Below are 8,599 nucleotides of genomic sequence, written 5' to 3'. Positions count from 1 at the left end.
ATGATACACCATATTAATGACTTGAGTAAAAATAATGTGCTCATCTCAATAGATGCAGGAAAAGCTTTTGAAAAAACTCAACGTCGATTTATGATAAAAGTTCTCAATAAAGTGGGTACAGAGGCAACATACATCATCTTAATAATGGCCATATATGATAAGCCCACAGGTAACATCATACTCAACAGTGAAAAGCTGAAAGCATTTTCCTCCAAGATCAGGAGAAGAGAAGGATGCCTACACTTGCCAATTTTATCAGTATAGTATTGGTAATCCTAGCCACACCAAGTAGACAAGAAATAAAAATAAAAGAAACCCAAATTGGAACAAAAGACCTAAAAATGTCACTGTGTGGAAGATGGCATGATACTATACCAAAAAAGAAAAAAAATCTTTACGATTCCACCAAAATACTTCCAGAACTCATAAATGAATTTGTTTAAGTTGCAGGATACCAAATTACTAAACAGAAGTCTGTTGCAATTCTACATACTAAAAACAAACTTTCAGAAATTGAAAGAAAACAATCTCATTTATATTAGCATCAAAAATAATAAAATACCTGGGAATAAGACTAACTAAGGAGGTAAAAGACTTGTACTCGGAAAAAAAAGAACAGACTAGGGAATCAAATCAAGATGGTGGATTAGAAGAAAGTAGCACTCACGTCCTCCCACAAATACATCCAAAATACTTCGACAAATGGAACAATTCTCACAAAACACCTACTGAACACTAGCAGAAGACCTCAAATACCTGAAAGGACAAGAAACATCTCCATGAAATAGGGTAGGATGAAAGAAAAAAAAAAAAAAAAAAAGAGGTACTGGGACAGGACCTGTGCCCCTGGTAGGGAGGGAGCTGAAAGAGAGGAAATGTTTTCGCACCCTGGGAAACCCTCTCAGCTGTGGGGAGATCACCTGGGACAGAAAGGGAGCAGAAGAGGCTCAGAGGAGAATGCAACAACTGGTTTGTGGCAGGCACAACAGAGACAGACCTACACAGACGGTCCCTGCCACTGTCCTGCACACCCCAGTCTGAGACACGCATCCACTGGTAGGGGCGGGGGCTGGGTGCTGGATCTCGGGGTCTAGAGGACAGACCCAGGGAGAGGACTGAGGTTGGCTGTGGAGACAGCGTGAAGGGGCTGGAGTGTGGTACAGCCCCAAAGGGGGCTGTTCCCAGAAGAAGCCCGGACCTTCCATGGAAGTGAAGTGCCATTGTTAAGAGGTGCATGAAGGGAGGGGTGGGGCTGCCATTACATCCTCTTTCTCCACGCACTGGCCCCCACCTCTTCAGGCTCTGGGAGAGCATGCCCCAGCCACTACCTGGGGCTCAGGCCTCCACGGGATCTCACGCCCAGCTGCCATTTCAGCAGGCTCTGGGAGTAGGTGCCAGTGGGTTGCCACTCACAGAGGCAGGGCTGAAACCACAGGTGAGCCCCAGGGGCCACATGACTTAGGAAGCAAGGCTGAAATCTCTCCCTGCAGCTGCACCAGCTGCAGATTTAAACCTCCACTGTTGGATTTGTAAATTCAGCGCCTGCAGGACATCCGAGTGGACAGTGGGTGCTCCTGTGGCTGGGACGCGTCTGGCCTAAGCAGCTGTGGGCTTTGTGGGTGCATGAACGTGGGTGCCTGTACATGGGTGCTGGGCTGGGCCAGGGTCTGAGCTGCCCCCATAGATCCCACAGTGGGTCTGGATGTGTGACTAATGTGGTCCTGGTACCTGATTTCAGTGGCTCTGTGCTGGTGGCCTTGTGAAAACAATGCCTTAGGGACACCAGGGCCAATTGCTAGCGTTTCCAAGGTTGAGACAGGACCGAGGGCAGTGCCAACAACAGTGTACTTTGTGAACCCGCACAACAGATGACAGGTGACACAACAGAGCATGCTCACCAGTGAACAGCTCTGGCAGAGGAATAGTCAGTGGCTCATCTCCCAGTGGGAGCACTCCAATCCCATCTACCTCACACTGCAGCCCAGAAACGTAGCTCAGAAACAGATCTGGTGGCTTTTACTCCAACAACTAGGGAGCAGACCCTGCCCCTGACAGGGCAGTGACAACCACAGAGCAAAGAGGAGGCGCCACTCAATACCCAGTGCAGGCTCTGGTCACCACAACAGCAGTCACATTTCCTATCAATGGCCACCATGCACTAAGGAAAGACATGGCAGGCATCCACACTAAAAACAGCCCTCGCACCAAAAAATATTAAATCCACACAAGCTATGCAGGGATGTTCCCACATAAAAACACCCCTCCAAGACCACAGTAGATAACTGTTTCTCCTAAACTCATAGAGCAAGAGAAATATAAGTAAAATGAAGAAGCAGAGGAACCACTCTCAATTAAAAGATCAAGAGAATTCTCCTGAAAGAACACAGAATGAAAACAACCTCTTCAATCTAACAGACACTAAGTTCAAAAAGGAGATAATGAAAATACTGAAGGAATTAGGAAAGGCTATGGACAGAAATGCATATCACTGTAAAAAGGAACTAGAAACTATAAGGAGCTGCCAAGAAACATTAGAAAATTCATTTGCTGAGACAAAAGCTGAGCTAAAGGCAATGAATAACAGAATGAATAATGCAGAAGAACGAATAAGTGATCTGCAAGGTAGAATAATGGAAATCACCCAATCAGGACGTCAGACAGAAAGCCTAATGAAAAAAATTGAAAGCAATAAAAGAGACCTATGGGATAATATAAAGTGTGCCAATCTATGCATAATAGGGATCTCAGAAGGAGAAGATAGAGAAAAAGGGATTGAAAATGTATTTGAAGAAATTATGGCTGAAAGCTTCCCTAACCTAAAGAAGGGAACAGATATCTAGGTACAGGAAGCACAGAGGGTCCCAAACAAGATGAACCCAAACAGACCTACACCAAGACATATTATAATAAAAATGGCAAAATTAAAGAGAGGATTCTCAAGGCAGCAAGACAAAGAGTTAATTGCAAGGGAACCCCCATAAGGCTATCAGCTGATTTCTCTACAGAAACGTTGCAGGCAGGGAAGGAGTGGAAAAATATATTCAAAATCAAAGTCCTGAAAGGGAAAAATCTGCAACCTAGGATACTCTACCCAGCAAGATTATCATTTCGAATAGAAGGAGAGATAAAGAACTTCTCAGACAAGCAAAAACTAAAAGAATGCAGCAATACTAAACCTATCCTAAAGGAAATATTGAAAGGCCTTCTCTAAAGAGAAAAGCAGTAAGAATCCATATGAAAGAGAAAATTACAATTGGAAAATAAATCACTTAAATAAGCCAGTACACACATTGAAAAAAAAAAACAAAAGAAAAATTTTCTGTGAAAGTGCTGATAACCACAAGGAACAGTGAAAGGATAAACATGATGTAAAAGAGGACATCCAAATCCCAAAATGTGTGGAAGGAGAGGGAGGAAATGTAGATGTTTTCCCTAGAATATGTTTGAACCTACACGACTCCAGTCTAAGGCAAGTAAATATAAGAAGGGGTTAACGCACGTGAAAAACAGGGTAACCAGAAATCAAAAATATACAGTACAGTCACAAAAACCAAAAAGAAGAAAACATAAATATAATACAAAAGAAAACCATCAAAAAACAAAAGGACAAATAAAATATAAGATCAACAGGAAAACAGGGTTTAAAATGGCAATAAATACATATCTGTCAATAATTACCTTATGTTGTCAATGGACTAAACGCTCCAGTCAAAAGACACAGAGTGGCAGGTTGGATTAAAATACAAGAGCCTAAAACATGCCGACGACAAGAGACCCACTTTAGGGCAAAGGACACACACAGATTGAAAGTGAGGACATGGAAGAAGATATTTCATGCAGACAGAAATGACAAGAAAGTCAGGATCACAATATTTATATCAGACAAAATAGACTTTAAAACAAAGACTATAAAGAAGGACACTATAAAATTATAAAAGCATCAATACAAGAAGAGAATATTACACTTGTCAACGTATATGCACCCAATATAGGAGCACCCAAATACATAAAACAAATACTAACAGACACAGAGGGAGAAATCCTTCAATGTTGTGTGGAACAATGCTAAACCTATGCTAGGCTGGCTTAATCAACCTCTTCAATGGTGGGCCCAGAGAAGGCACCACCAGACGGAGGAGCTCCACCACCAGGGAAGCCCCCGGGCATTCCTCCTGGCATTCCTCCTGCACTCTTGTACAGCTTGGTAATGATGGGGTTGCAGACTTTTTCCAGCTCCTTCTGCTGATGTTCAAATTCTTCCTTCTCTGCAGTCTGGTTCTTATCAAGCCAGTTGATTATTTCATTACACTTATCAAGAATCTTCTGTTTGTCCTCATCATTAATCTTGCCTTGAAGTTTCTCATCCTCAACAGTAGCTTTCACGTTGAAAGCATAGGATTCAAGAGAATTCTTCATAGACACCTTATCCCACTGCTTCTCATCTTCAGCTTTATACTCCTCTGCTTCCTGAACCATGCGTTCACTGTCTTCCTTGCTCAAACGGCCCTTGTCATTAGTGATGGTAATCCTGTTCTCTTTTCCTGTACTCTTATCTGCAGCAGAGACATTGAGGATGCCATTGGCATCAATATCAAAAGTGACTTCAATATGAGGAACACCACGGTGGGGGACGGGCAGGAGGTATGCCTGTGAGTTCAAACTTGCCAAGCAGGTTGTTATCCTTGGTCATGGCATGCTCATCTTCATAAACCTGAATGAGTACACTGGGCTGGTTGTCCGAGTAGGTTGTGAAGGTCTGCGTCTGCTTGGTGGGAATGGTGGTGTTGCGCTTGATGAGGACAGTCATGACTCCACCAGCAGTTTCAATTCCAAGGGAAAGAGGAGTGACATCCAACAGCAGCAAGTCTTGAACATTTTCAGATTTGTCTCCAGATAGAATGGCTGTCTGGACAGCTGCACCATAAGCAACAGCCTCGTCAGGGTTGATGCTCTTATTCAGTTCTTTCCCGTTGAAGGAGTCCTGTAGAAGTTTCTGAATCTTGGGGATGCGGGTTGAACCACCCACCAGGACAATATCATGGATCTGAGACTTGTCTAGCTTGGCATCCCAAAGGGCTTTCTCCACAGGGTCCAGTGTGCCACGGAACAGGTCAGCATTCAGTTCTTCAAATCAGGCACGGGTAATTTGAGGTATAGAAATCGATTCCTTCATAGAGGAAATCAATCTTAATACTGGCCTGGATGCTGGAAGAGAGAGTGCGCTTAGCACGCTCACAAGCAGTACGAAGGCGACGGACAGCCCTCTTGTTCTCACTGATGTCCTTCTTGTGCTTGTGCTTGAATTCTGCAATAAAATGGTTGACCATCCGGTTGTCAAAGTCTTCTCCACCTAAGTGGAGAAGTGGGTATCTCCAGCTGTAGATTTGACCTCAAAGATTCCACCCTCAATAGTGAGGATTGACACATCAAAAGTGCCACCACCTAAATCAAAGATCAGCACATTTCTTTCTGCTCCAACCTTTTTGTCTAAGCCATAGGCAATAGCAGCTGCAGTTGGCTCATTGATTCTAAGTACATTGAGCCCAGCAATAGTTCCAGCATCTTTGGTAGCCTGACGCTGAGAATCATTAAAGTAAGCGGGTACTGTGACAACAGCATGGGTAACAGTCTTCCCAAGGTAGGCTTCTGCTATTTCCTTCACCTTTGTCAAAATCATGGATGACACCTCCTCTGGATAAAAACTTTTTGTCTCTCCCTTGTATTCTACTTGAACCTTAGGCCTGCCTGCATCATTCACCATCATGAAAGGCCAATGCTTCATATCAGACTGGAAAACAGCATCATCAAATCTTCGTCCAATGAGGCGTTTGGCATCAAAAACCGTGTTGGTGGGATTCATTGCAACTTGGTTCTTTGCAGCATCACCAGTCAATCGTTCGGTATCAGTAAAGGTGACATAGCTTGGGGTAGTTTGGTTCCCCTGATCATTGGCAATTATTTCCACCTTTCCATGCTGGAAGACACCCACACAAGAATAGGTGGTGCCAAGACCAATGCCAACTGCAGGTCCCTTAGACATGGTTGCTGGAGCGCAGGCCCAGGTCCACTGGAGGAGAAAACAGCAACCTATAGAGCTGCCGCCGCGTTCAACGAGATAGTAGTAGGAGACTTTAAATGCCCGACTCTCATTAACAGACAGATCTTCCAGCCAGAAAATTAATAGGGCAACAGAGATCCTAAATGATGTAATAGAACAGTTAGACTTAATTGATATTTTCAGGACATTACATCCAAAAAAGGCAGAATGCCCATTCTTCTCTGGTGTACATGGAACTTTCTCAAGGATTGACCACATACTAGGGCACAAAACAAGCCTCAAGAAATTTAAGACTATAGAAGTTATCTCAAGCATCTTTTCTGATCACAACAGTATGAAACTAGAGATCAACCAGAGAAAAAGAAATGAGAAAAAATATTACATGGAAACTAAACAACATGCTACTAAAACACCAATGGGTCAACAATGAAATCAAAGAAGAAATTTAAAAATACCTTGAGACAAATGACAATGAAAACACAACTATACAAAATCTATGGGATGTAACAAAAGCCGTTCTTAGACAAAAGTTCATAGCAATACAGGCCTTCTTTAAGAAACAAGAAAAATCTCAAACAACCTAACCCACCACCTAAAACAATTAGAAAGAAGAACAAACAAAACCTAAAGTCAACAGAAGGAAGGAGATAATAAAGATCAGTGAGGAAATAAAATGTAGATTTAAAAAACAATACAAAAAAAACCCCCAAAAACACACACAAAGAGCTGGTTCTTTGAAATGGTAAACAAATTGAAATACCTCTGAGCAGGCTCACCAAGAAAGAAAGAGAGAAGATCCAAATAAACAAAATAAGAAATGAAAGAGGACAAATCACAACTGATACCACAGAAATACAAAAAAAAAAATCCATAAAAATACTACGAACAATTATATGTCAAGTTCGACAACCTAGAAGAAATGGACAACTTTCTAGAAACATACAGTCCACCAAAACTGAATCAAAAAGAAATAGATAGCTTGAACAGACCAATCCACTAGAAGTGAAATCAAATCTGTTATAAAAAAAACCCTCCCTATATAAAAAAATTCAGGGCCAGATGGTTTCACAAGTGAATTCTACCAAACATACAAGGAATAACTTGTAGTGATTCTTCTTCAACTCTTCCAGAAGACTGAAGAGGAAGGAACACTCTCAAAGGCATTCTATGAAGCCACCATCACCCTGATACCAAAACCAAAGACACTACCGAGAAAGAAAATTACAGGCCAATATCTTTGATGAATATAGAGGCAAAAATTCTCAACAAAACATTAGCAAACCAAATCTAACAACACATAAAAAAGATCATACACCATGACCAAGCTGGATTCATACCAGAATCACAAGGATGTTTCAACATATGCAAATCAATCAATGTGATACATGACATCAACAAAAGAAAAGACAAAAAAACACATGATCATCTCAATAGATGCAGAAAAATAACTCAATAAAATTCAACATCCATTCACGACAAAAATCCTTACAAGAGTGGGTATACAGGGAACATATTGCAACATAATAAAAGCTATTTATGACAAACCCACTACCAGTATAATAATACTGAAAAACTGAAAGCCTTCCCACTAAAATCTGAAACAAGACAAGGAAGTCCACTCTCACCAGTTCCCTTCAACATAGTATTGGAAGTCCTAGCTGCAGCAATCAGACAAGAAAATGAAATAAAAGCTATTCAAATTGGTAGGAAAGAGGTAAAATTGTCACTATACACAGATGACATGATACTACTTATAGAAAACCCTAAAGACTCTACACAAGAAACAACTAGAACTGATAAACGAATTCAGCAAAGTAGCAGGATACAAGATTAACATACAGAAATTAGTTGCATTTCTTTACACTAACAATGAAGTATCACAAAGGGAATACAAACAAACAATTCCCTTTAAAATCGCATCAAAAAAAATAAACTACTTAGGAATAAACCTCACTAAGAAGGTGAAAGACTTATATGCTGAGAACTACAAAAAATTAACAAAGGAAACTAAGGATGATTCAAATAAATGGAAAGATATCCCATACTCTTGGAACGGAAGAATTAATATTGCTAAAATGGCCATACTACCCAAAGCAATCTACAGATTTAATGTGATTCCTATCAAATTACCCACGGCATTTTTCATAGATCTAGAACAAATAATCCTAAAATTTATATGGATCCATAAAAGACCCAGAATTGCCAAAGTAATGCTGAGGAAAAAGTACAAAGCAGGAGGCATAACCCTCCCAGACTTCAGACAATACTACAAACCTACAGACATATGGATCAATGGAACAGAATACAGTCCAGAAATAAACCTGCATACCTATGGACAATTAATCTTCACCAAAGGAGTCAAGAATATACAATGGGGAAAAAGTCTCTTCAGCAAGCAGTGTTGGAAAAGTTGGACAGCTGCATGTAAATCAACGAAGCTAAAACACCCTCACACCATACACAAAAATAAATTCAAAATAGCTTAAAGATTTAACTATAAGACACCATAAACCTCCTAAAAGAGAACATAAACAAAACATT

At 40.9% G+C, this 8,599-nt stretch overlaps 1 pseudogene; it reads right to left on the bottom strand.

The window, feature by feature from the left end:
- Positions 1 to 4,046: 4,046 nt before the first annotated feature.
- Positions 4,047 to 6,086, bottom strand: LOC137761251 (heat shock cognate 71 kDa protein-like; annotated as a pseudogene).
- Between the last annotated feature and the right edge of the window lie 2,513 nt (positions 6,087 to 8,599).

Source organism: Eschrichtius robustus, chromosome 1, assembly GCF_028021215.1.
Source record: "Eschrichtius robustus isolate mEscRob2 chromosome 1, mEscRob2.pri, whole genome shotgun sequence".
Classification (NCBI taxonomy): domain Eukaryota; kingdom Metazoa; phylum Chordata; class Mammalia; order Artiodactyla; family Eschrichtiidae; genus Eschrichtius; species Eschrichtius robustus.
The sequence above is the reverse complement of the archived record's forward strand: the minus strand, read 5'-3'. Positions and strand labels throughout refer to the sequence as shown.